The following is an 11657-nucleotide window of genomic DNA, read 5'->3' as shown; positions in this document are numbered from 1 at the left end:
TTATTAGAGGATCCCTAAACGAAAGGGGACTGTATACCATGATCGAGAGACATTTGGTAGGGAGCATTAATTACTCATAATGGCTTAACATACTTTTAGCAGAAACACTTACTCATGACTAATCATTATTCTACCTTTAACTTAGACAAGTTTTCAGTAGGAACACTTATTCATCCTTTGAGTAGCCAAGTACTAGAATAATGTTTGGCTACTCAAGGAATAGTAATCATTCTTCTACCTTTAGCTTAGAGCATCTCTAAAGGAGATGTCAAAATATCTAAATCAGTAATAACAGTAAAAAAGACAGCAACTATTTTCCAACCAAGAAACTAAATCTGATGTGGCATGATATGGAATGGCAGCTTCCCCACTCCCCAAAAAAAAAAAAAAAAAATTTGACAGCAGCTTCAAAATTTTTATAATAATTATTAAATGCTTTTTACTAACTTTTTATTGGTTTAAAGCATTGCACTTTAATTCTTTTCAGTACCCATGCAATGTTTAAATATTTTTATACTTTTTAAATCATTTCATTTCACTACCAATGCAAAGAAAATAAATATGAATTTTAACTTTATGTTTAAAATTTGACATGGAGAGCAAAATTTTAAAAGATGTCAAAATACAACATAAGTTGTCAAATTTAAATTTTATATTTAAATTTTGATATTTCCTTTAGAGATGATCTTAGACAAGTTAATGCTAATTTCACTATAACACAATATGTAATTAATAGCACTGCACGATAGCATTTCTTAACAAGTGCTACATAATGGTTTCAGAAATTCCAACACTTTTTAAAACGTTATTATAGGCTTTAAAATTTTAATATTTTGAAGTCGGTACTAATTTTTTCCTTCCAACATATATTGAATCACTTGGGCTGTCCAATCCAATTCTATACATCAAATGAGGTCTAAAGATTTACAGGACTCAGTACTCAAAAAGATAAACTGATAAGCAAATCAAATGAACTTGGTTCATCGATCTATTTTGTGGTAATTGCAAATAATCAATTTAGTTGCTTGGTACATCTTGGTTTTTACCAGGGAATGCCCAATATGTGTTACTTCTTTATGTGCTACCATTTCATATGAATAATATAACTCCATTTCCTTTTCTTGGATCTCAAATGTTTTAGTTTAACTGTCGATATCACAAGTCGCTTTGGGTAAGAATATACACCCAAATGGTTGTAGCATAACCCAAAACAGAAAATTACAAAGCTAGGGATAGCCCTAACTCTAGCAATGCTAAGCTTATCAGCAAACCAAGATGCCTACAAGGGAAGGGAGGAGGACCATTAAACGCATGCATAAAAGTCCTTTGAAACATGATGAAAATTTATATATAAACAGCTAGCTGGATGGGTGAATCTGAAATTCGAACCGTAGAATTTCTCATTCAGCTAGGAGATAAAATATAATTCATAATTTACTCAAGTTCATAACAATTCCCTTCCTCAAGTCCAACTCCAACACTTTGGGAATTATATTGTAGCTTTCTACAAAATTCAATGACAAGAGTATATATTCTCACAGAGCGAAAATTTAAATTTATTTCATTTGTAGTATCAAAGAGAAAACAATTAAACAATTCAAACAAATTTATTAAAACACGGTTTAAACGAACGACCAGGACAAAAACCGGCTCATTCGTATTTTTGTTGGCCAATGGTGATGCCTTACTGAATTTAGCAAAGAGAACAACTAGTCCAAATTGAAGGCCTAAAGAGGCACGGGTTCGACAAAGAGTGAAACCACAATGTCCTTGAGAAATATTCCAGCATGAGTAAGGCCATCATCATGCTTGTATATAACTTCAATCATTCGTGCAAGATTGACAATTCGTAGTATTAGCTGCATGGGGATCGAAAATGGTAGGGCGGTGACACGTTTCGTTTACGTCCTTCCATGCATTATTAACTTGCTTGATTAGTTCGATTATTGCTTGTTCCTCTGTGGCACCATGTTCTTTCATGTAGCATTCCACGGATGAGGCAACATGCCCTCTCTTCTGGTCAAACTTCAAAAAAAAATATCAAGGTTATATATAGTAGTAGTAGAACAAATCTAGCTAATAACAAATTATTAAAAAAATATATACATATGCAAAGAAAAAAGAGAATATTGGAGAATTAATTGATCTTGAACTTTAGTCGAATTTGAGTTTTCACCACTGAACTAAAAATTTGTGAATATTGATGATTGAACTTGCCACAGTGGTCCTTTCGAGGATGGAAGTTCTTACGGAGCAACCCAAAAGAACCATTGCTTCACATTGTGACTAGTTCATACACCGGAACTCACAATACGTAGTAATTAATTTATATAATTAAGTACGTACCTTGTGAGATTTAATATCGTCCACGAGTCTAGCAATTTGTGATGCCGCCTCCACAATCTTAGGGTCACTAAACATCCAATCTAAGGAGTCTTTTGTAACAACACTTCCCATTCCAACAAAGGCTGTGGTTGCTAGCATGAAGTAGGATGTATTAAGTGTTTCTGAAAAATATTCATCCATGGTTGGTGTGTAGTTATCATAGAACCATTTTGCTTCCTTGAAGAAAGATTTAACTTGAATTTTCATCTGAGAGACGACCAAGCGATGTACATGTACATAATAAAGCTTTAATTAATTACTATATAACAGTAATCAGTAAGATGGAAAAGATATTTCTGTGAGACTTAATGCTTCTCTTGCATAGTGGATGCGATATGAGTTTCCCTCCTTTCCAAGCTTTTCCTCAATTTCAGCGTAGAGATCCAACAATGCTTGATAACAGACTTTCATGTACTCTGATAGATGAACCATGATAGAGATGTCCCACCTGATGACTGACGAAGAAACATTTAAAATAAGCGAGTGAAACAATCCAAAAAGGCTCTCATCAAAAAATACTAGCTGAAGTTCGAATTTTCACACGTCTTGCTACATCACGTACTGTCAACACTCAATATTCAAAGAAAATGGTACCTTTCTCGATGGCTAATTCGTCGTGGTTTGGTCGAAAAACGGCTTGAAAATGGCTAACTCGAGACCAAGACAGCCAATTTCGAGCTGTTTTTCTGCCAAACCACGATGGTTTAGCAATCTAGAAAGGTAGCATTCTCTTTGTCTCATTAAGAAGTATGATTGTCGTTTTTGAATCACTCGATTTCGTTAAGTATTGAAGAAGTTATGAACATTTAAAGTTTACCTAGTTTCTAGTGAGTTTTCCAGTTTTCCTGCCGACCAATCACCTTTCAGGCTATTTTCTGGCCATCTTTGGCAACCATTGGGCTTCCAAATGGGTAAAATCTTGGTCTACACTTTCCTATGTTCATTTTGATATATTATGGGTCCAATTTGGTTAAGAAATAATTGAGTTACGAAACTTTGAAAATTGCCCAAACTTTCGGCCAAGAGCTCTGGGACACTTAACGGAGTTTTTAACGAAATAACCAAAATAATGGAAATCAATCTTTGGAACCAAAGTGATGTGTTATGCAGATCTCAGTGACCATTTTGGCTAAAAAGCCTAACCAAAATGATTGATTATGAACAAACTCAATAACCAATTCTATCAATTTCAAATCTCAGGAACCAAAGTGAGGAGTTAGGCTAAAAAGCCTATTCTAATTAATTCAGAGAATGTTTCCTCAATTGTAGAGGGCTGGCGGGAGTTGAAGGTGTGTGGTTCTTCGATATTTTTATACAGTTGTGACTTGCGAGGGGGCAGTTCAATGGGTGGCACAGTGGGTGGGGCGGAGCATGGCGTAGCATCCCAAATTAAAATAATGGGTAAAGTACAAAAAACTACCTCAACTATTAGTGTTACGACACTTTCATACCTCATCTTTTAAAATTGACAATGTCATACCTCATCTTTAGAATTTGGTCCAATGTTATACCTTTCGTTACTTGGCCGTTTACTTTTCAGTTAAATGCTGACGTGGCCATTTACTTTTCAGATAAATGCTGACGTGGCTTGATTCGGGGTCCACTTTCTATTAAAAAATCATTAAAATATTATTAAAAACTAAAAAAAAATTTATTTAAAATTATTTAAATATTAAAATAATAATAAAAAGTAAAACAAAAAAAACAAAAAAAAACACCATCAGTTCGTCCCTCCCCCCCTTCCCCTCCTCTCTCTTCTCCCCATCTTCATTTTCTTCCCCCCACTTGCAAACCCAAAAAAAAAAAAAAAAAAATTTGAAAACCCAACAACCCCCCCCTGCGGAAGAACAAGAAGGAGAAGGAGAAGGAGGAGGAGGAGGAGGAAGAAGAAGAAGAGGAAAAAAAGGAGGAAGGGAAAAAAAAAATTCACCCCTCGCTGGTCGGCGCGGAAGAAGAAGAAGAAGGGAGAAAGAGAAGGAGGAAGAAGAAGAAGAGGAAGAAAAGGAGGAGGAATAAGAAGAAGAGGAAGAAAAAAAAAATATTTGAAATCCCATCAACACCCCCCTGCGGAAGGAGGAAGAAGAAGAAGAGGAAAAAAAGAAGGAAAAAAAAAAAAATTTGAAAACCATAACTCCCCTGTAGAAGAAGAAGAAGAAGAGGAAAAAAAAAAAAATTTTGAAAACCCATCAAACCCCAAATCCACCACTCTCATCCATTCTCCACATTCTCTTCCGTACCCATCCTCCATCTTCTTTGCGCACCCAAGATCCCGCCGACGGGATCTGGGTTTTTTTATTTTTATTTTTATTTTTTTTTCTTTTTTCTGGGTTGCAGGAGGGAGAAGAGTGTGGGTGTGGGTGCGGGGGAAACTGAGTGTGGGTGTGGGGGAAGACAAATCGGATTTTTTTTTTTTTTTTTTTTTTTTTGGTTTTTTTGTTTGTTGGGATTTGCAGGTGGGGGAAGAAGATGAAGATGGAGGGAGGAGGAGGGAGGAGGGGGACAGACGAAATGAGGGTTTTTTTTTTTTTTTTCTACTTTTTATTATTATTTTAATATTTAAAAAATATTAAATAATTATTTTTTAGTTTTTAATAATTTTTTAATAGAAAGTAGGTCCCGAGTCAAGCTACGTCAGCACTTAACAGAAAAATTGACGGAGGTATGACATTGTCACAAATTCGTAAGATGGGGTATGACATTGTCAATTTTAAAAGATGAGGTATGAAACTGTTGTGACCCTAATAGTTGAGGTAGTTTTTTGTACTTTACCCTAAAATAATTGATATAAATAAGAGTTGGCCGTATTAATTCGTTGCACTATTGGTATGGCGTTTACCCATGCGTGATTGTGAAGGAGAAGCAATTATTAGGTAAACCACATCAACGCATAGTACTTCCACTTCAAATTTGACACATCTTCTATTTTTATACAGCTGGACTTAAAAGCTTAATTAATATAAAAAATAAAAATTGAAGAAAGAAAAAACCCCATAGCCACCTCCCTCCCCGTTGATTCTCAGCCCCTCCTTAGCCTTCATAGTTTCACCCCTCTTAACATTTGGATTTAATTAGTTCGATTTCCCTTGATGTATATCCTTCTTTGTCATATTTATAATACAACAAGATACAAGACTAATTAACTTGAAACAGAAAATAATGATATCCTAATTGAACAAATAATTCTAATTCCACAAAAACTTTGAAGCCTAAATGTCGTTTTTCCTCCTAAAGACTACCTAATTAGGACTTAGGAGATCCGATGTAATTCACAATTTACTTAATTTCATAACAATTCCCTTCTTCAACTCATACTCCAACATTTTGCGAATTACACTATAGCGTTCTACAGAATTCAATGACAAGAGTACATATATTATCACAGAACGAAAATTTAAATTTATTTCATTTGTAGTATCAAAGAGAAAACAAACAATTCAAACAAATTAAAACATGGTTCCAACGAACGACCAGTACAAAGACTGGCTCTTTCGAATTTTGCTGGCCAATGGTGATGCCTTATTATTGAATTTAGTAAAGAGAACAACTAGTCCAAATTGAAGGCCTAAAGAGTCACGGGTTCGACAAAGAGTGAAACCACAATATCCTTGAGAAAGATTCCAGCATGAGTAAAGCCATCGCCATGTTTGTATACAACTTCAACCAATCGTGCAAGATTGACAATTCGTAGTATTATCTGCATGGGGAAAATGGTAGGGCGGTGGCACGTTTCATTTACGTCCTTCCATGCATTATTCACTTGCTTGCTTAGTTCGTTTATTGCTTGTTCCTCTGTGGCATCATGTTCCTTCATGTAGCATTCCACACATGAGGCAACATGCCCTCTCTCCTGCTCAAACTTCAAAAATGAAAAAAAAAAAACATATCAAGGTTATAGTAGTAGTAGTAGTAGTAGTAGAACAAATCTAGCTAATAAAGAATCAATAAAAAAACTATGTATGCAAATAAAAAAGAGAATTGGAGAATTAATTGATTCTGAACTTTAGTCGAATTGGAGTTTTCGCCACTAAATTAAAAATCTTTGTCTATTGATCCTTGAACTTGCCACAGTGTGGAGCATTGATCTTTTCGAAGACGGAAGTTCTAACAGAGCAACCCAAAAGAATCATTATTCTACACCGTGACAAGTTCATAGACCAGTACTTAGAATTTTTTTGTTCCAAGATCTGTACTCTAATTTTCTCAAGGAAAAGAATGGTAATACTACATAGTAATGAATTTATACAATTAAGTACATACCTTGTGAGACTTCATATCATCCATGAGTCTACCAATTAATGATGTTGCCTTTACAATCTTAGGGTCACTAAACACCCAATCCAAGGAGTCTTTTGTAACAACACTTCCCATTCCAACAAGGGCTGTGGTTGCTAGCATGAAGTAGGATGTATTAGTGCTTCTGACAAATATTCATCCATGGTTGGTGTGTAGTTACTATAGAACCATTTCGCTTCCTTGAAGTAAGATTTAACTTGGATTTTCATCTGAGAGACGACCAAGCGATGTACATATACGTAATAAAGCTTCAATTAATCTTTTTTCTATAATTAATTACTCATGACGATCGAAAATGGTATATAATACAAATTACTACATAAAAGTAACTAGTATGATGGAAAAGACATTTGTCTGTGAGACTTACTGCTTCTCTCGCATAGTGGATGCGAGATGAGTTTCCCTCGTTTCCAAGCTTTTCCTCAATTTCAGCGTAGAGATCCAACAATGCTTGATAACAGACTTTCATGTACTGCTCAGGCAGATGAACCATGGCATAGATGTCCCACCTAATGATCCACGACGAAACATTTAAAATAAGCTAGTGAAATAATCCAAGGAGGCTATCATCCAAAAGTACTAGCTGATTTTTGAATTTTCAGACGTCTTGCTTTTGTTAGAATCGTGTACTGTTAACGTTCAATGAAATAAAATAAAAAATATAGCTAATCAACCACTGTAAATTGTGAGATGAACAAATTAAACGATTATTATTAGTTTATTTTCAAACCTTTCAACAGCTTCAGTAAACAGCTCTAGTTCTTCAAATGTGTCGTACACGTCATAAATATCATCAATAACGGTTGTGATGGCAACAACTTTTCCAAATATCATCCTAGGAAAGGAGTATTCAGGTTCATAGTAGCACCCTAAAGCCCAAAGGTAGCACTCAACTACTCTGTCCCTTGCAAACGGTAACTTGTTTACAAAGTCCAACTCCTTCCACCATCTGCATTAATTAATTTAAGCACAATTTGATTAATGCATTAGTTAACTAGTTTTGCATGAAGTTGATGGTATTAATTGCCAATAATACACACACACACACACATATGTATAATAACCTTGTAATTTCACTTAGTTCCTTCTGATGGACTTTCTGCAAGAGGTTGAAATCCAACTTTGCAAAAGTTAGGAGAGTCTCATTATGTGAATTATTTTCGCGGTAGATGGACAAGTAATGCCTTGCTTCTAGCCTTGGGTTGCCCTTCCAGAATGGCTGGTACAATGCATGCTTTACTTGTTGCAAAAGTGGCCCGGGGATTAAACTATGTGCTGCTGACTCGAGATGAGTGGTGGTGAAGCTTAATGCCTCTTCTAGTATATCTTCTCCGTGTACCCTCAGATGCGTAGCTTCGTACAAGCTTAGTAGTCCGACGATATCATTCGTGAGTGATCCCTTAAATTTCGCATCATTGACGTCCTTGAACTTGTTGAACATGTCTGCTTCAAAAAAAAAAAAAAGTAATTCATGCATTACGTGCTTAATTAGAGGGAAAAAAAATTTAATCCGTATATAGCTATAGAACAATCCATGGGCACCGAGAGGACCGGCAGGGGGAACTTACCACATGAAATATTATAACCTTGTTGTCTAAGCAATCGAAAATAGAGAGCAACAGCGTGAAGATCCTCATCATCATCACTTCCTTGGTGATAACAGAGATAAGAGTTGTTGTGAATTTGCAGCAAAACTTGATCAATCTCGTTTTCAAAATGGCGGGAGACGCCTAAGCGCTGAATGGCATCAATCAATTCCAATTTTTTCAAAGGTTTACTAGGTATTGGAGCCATTATCATCCTCTTCACTCTTTCCTTCAGTCCTTGAATACGTTGCTCTTCCTCTATATTTGTTTCCTGAAAAGACAAATTGAAACAGAATTAGAAAGAATGAGAAAAATAATAAATATTTAATGACAAACTATTAGTCTAAATGAATTTCGCACAATAGAGGCATATGATAAGAAATAATCGCCCCAAATGGTGGGAGAGAAATTTGCTGAACGTCGATTAACATCATTAGTTGTCGTTTTTGGGGTTTGATGTGCTTGAGGTGCAGACATTTTATTTCTGATTAATTCAGAGTGTTTCCTCAGCTGTTTCAAGGGCTTGTGGGAGTTGGAGGGTGCTGGTTATTTGCTATTTATATACAGTTCCCCCGTAGTGGAATCTTAATATAATTGATATAATAATTGGCCGTATTAATTAGCGAGGGGGCAGTTCAAGTGGTGGCCCGATGGGTGGGTCTGTAGCATCGGCGTAGCATCCTCCCCAAATTAAAATAACTGATATAATAATTGCCCGTATTAATTAGATGACTCTTTGCTACAATGATGAATAAGAATATTGTGCTCGAACTCCAAAAAAATAAAAATACAAAAAAAAAAACCTGTATCATTGGTGTGATGTTTGCCCATTTGTGATTGTGAAAGAGGAAGAATTATTAAGTAGCGGAGTGCCACCACCTCAGCACATGATACTTCCCCTTAAAATTTGACACATCTTCCGTTATTATATCGCTGGACTTAAAAGCTTATAAAAACTAAAATTTAAAAGAAAATAAAAATTGAAGGAAGAGAAAACCCCATAACCCCCTCCCACCTCCCTCCCTGATGATTCCCAGCCCCCCTCCTTAGCCTTCATAGCTTCATCCCTGCTATGATGTTGCCACCCAGTTTCTTCTCCACCGGCTTCGAATCCACTTTCCGGCCAACCTATGCAATCACAAGCCCATCGGTGCCCGTTTCTTCTCCGCCGGATCCACTAACGGCAAGGTGAATGAGAATCATGAGACCACAGAGTACCGCTCCCCCATAGACTCCGACGGTTACGGGACTCACACAGCTGCAATTACTGTCGAACGGTATTTCTCCCGGCGTCTACTCTCTCGTACGCCAAGGGAGTCGCCACCAGTAAGGCTTCCAAGGCCCTGCTCACTGCGTAAAATCTTTACAATATTGGGTAACTCCTTGTATGAAATTGTATAGAAAGATGATGTATGAGCTTACAATTGCATCAAAATTTAAGAATGCAAATTATAATTTATTTTATAATTTAAATTTTTAGTTTTGCATGCTAGCAGGATACCCGTGACAAGGTAAGCTATCACTCGCAACTGGCTCGGGGCCCTTTTAATATCTGCAAGATTTCTTCTTCCGCCAACTCAATATTAGCCAATAGCTGTTGTCAACTTTGGAAAGCTCCAATAGCTGCATAAATTCTTTTCTTGCTTCATCACGCGCTGTCGATGATCAACGAATGAAAAAAAATATAAAAAATAAAAACTAGCTAATTGTTGGAATCCCACATCATAGGTGCGGGGGTTCAAAGAAAATAATAAGATTTAAATATGATTACTCCACTTTAACTGATATCGAGATTTTTTGTGATAAAATTTCACATCTAACAGATTACATAAATTCTATTGGTGTTGTTAGAATGGACTCCACGGGCCCGCAGATCCAAAAATCTAACACTAATTAACTATTGTAAATTGTGAGATGTGCAAATTAAAGGATTATTAATTTGTTTATTTTCAAGCCTTTCAACAAACAGCTCTAGTTCTTCAAATATGTCGTATACGTCATAATTATCATCAATAACGACTACGACGGTAGTAACTTTGCCAAACATCATCAAAGGAGTATTCAGGTTGGAGATGGATGGTCTGCCCTCCCATTTCCACACTCTCTCCATGTCTTCTTATTTGTGTGATCACGGTTAAGCCACGTCAACATTTTATGTTAATTTTTTATAGAATAATAAAAAAAAAGTAATAGGAATATAAAATATTGACGTAGCTTAACTGTGACCACACATCATAAAAAGACATCAGAAGAGTATGAAAATAGGAAGATAGACAATCCACCCCCATTCAGGTTCATACTAGCACCCTAACCCCAAAGGTAGCACTCAATTACTCTGTCCCTTGCAAAAGGTAACTTGTTGACTAAGGCCAACTCCTTCCACCACCTGCATTAGTTAATTAGTTTTGCATGAAGTTGATGATATTAAGTACCAATTATATACATACATATATATATATATATAATAACCTTGAAATTTCACTTAGTTCCTTCAGATGGACTTTCTGCAAGAAGTTGAAATCCAACTTTGCAAAAGTTCGGAGAGTCTCATTAGGCGAATTATGTTCGTGGTAGATGGACAAGTAATGCCCTGCTTCTAGCCTTGGGTTGCCCTTCCAGAATGGCAGGTACAATGCTTGCTTTATTTCTTTCGAAAGTGGCCCAGGGCATTAACGATGTGCTGCTGACCTGTGACCCGTCCTAATTTATTATATAATTTTCTCCTCGAACGTGTAAAGTGATAGATATGCTCTCGTTGGCTAAGTGATGTGGATGTGTATATGCAGTTTTAAATTATTACTTCCGTTATCGTAATTAAATCGTACTCAACATCTCAAGTGCGTTGAAGCGAGTTAGAACCGAATTGGAGCCGTAACACAAAAGCTACGATTATTTAGATGCGTAAATGGGAAAATTGTGGACCAATTATATGGGCTCCTATTTCTTTTAGCCCAATAGATAATTTGTTTTTCTTTTTTGGGCCAATTAAAATTAGCTCTCTCTCTCTCTCTCTCAGGTTTGGTATTGTTGTGCTTTGAAAAAAAACTGCTTCTGCTGTGCTGTGAAAATAAGCAGCTGTGAAATAAAGCAGCAGAGTGTTTAGCAAACTTTTTTGTAAAAGTGCTTTTGAAAAAAAAAAAAAAAACAGTATTATAGTGTTTTATAAACTTTTTAAAACACTATTGTAGGTTTTTAAAACGATAGCATTTCTCAACAAGTGCTACATAATTGTTTCAGAAATTCCAACACTTTTTAAAACGCTATTGTAGGCTTTAAAACTTTAATATTTTGAAGACAGTACTAATTTTTTCCTTCCAACATATATTAAATCACTTGAGCTGTCCAATCCAATTCCATACACCAAATAAGGTCTAAAGATTTGCAGGACTCAGT

General features: G+C 35.9%; 1 pseudogene; it reads right to left on the bottom strand.

Moving 5' to 3' along the window:
- Nucleotides 1-5910: 5910 nt before the first annotated feature.
- Nucleotides 5911-8819, bottom strand: LOC103927428 (annotated as a pseudogene).
- Nucleotides 8820-11657: the final 2838 nt, after the last annotated feature.

The sequence above is a fragment of a genome, unplaced genomic scaffold (genome assembly GCF_019419815.1).
Source record: "Pyrus x bretschneideri cultivar Hongxiangsu unplaced genomic scaffold, Pyrus_bretschneideri_v1 Contig23, whole genome shotgun sequence".
Taxonomy (NCBI): Eukaryota; Viridiplantae; Streptophyta; class Magnoliopsida; order Rosales; family Rosaceae; genus Pyrus; species Pyrus x bretschneideri.
The sequence above is the reverse complement of the archived record's forward strand: the minus strand, read 5'-3'. Positions and strand labels throughout refer to the sequence as shown.